This window comes from Lonchura striata, chromosome 18 (genome assembly GCF_050655825.1).
Source record: "Lonchura striata isolate lonStrDom1 chromosome 18, ASM5065582v1, whole genome shotgun sequence".
Taxonomy (NCBI): domain Eukaryota; kingdom Metazoa; phylum Chordata; class Aves; order Passeriformes; family Estrildidae; genus Lonchura; species Lonchura striata.
In genome coordinates, this window is record NC_140720.1 from 14852707 (window position 1) to 14853216 (window position 510).

Here is a 510-nt window from a genome sequence, read left to right on the forward strand (position 1 = left end):
TCAACAGTGACTGCTTGCCATTTGTTCCCATTTTGTTGGGCACATACTCTGTGTTGCATTGGAAATAATTCCAGGGTGATTTAACCCCAGTGCAGTGGTTGGATGTATGGGGTTTACCAAAGCACTGTGTATTGTTAAAGCAAAAGCTGTGGCTTTGCTGTTGGTAAGGTCAGAAGTGAAGTTAACCAGATGCCACCAAGGTTGAACTTCTCATTAAAATTTGTTTGCATTTTCCTTGATCACCTTTTACATTTCAGTGTCAGGGCTCCAGAGCTTTCCTTCACAGTTGCTGCTGCAGTGAGTTACTGAGCTTGGGTGCAGCTGTAGGCAGGGAGACACGCAGGCTCCAGAACGAGGAGGAGAGCAAAGAGGAAGGAGCCTGTTGGCTGTGCCCATCTTGGTCTATCTCCTGCCACCACCTCCCAGGTGGGAAGCTTGGGCACTTACCTGTGGGGATCTGCCTGCCCAGGAGAGCAGGGAACCACTGCAGGGAATTGTGAGGGGCCCCTG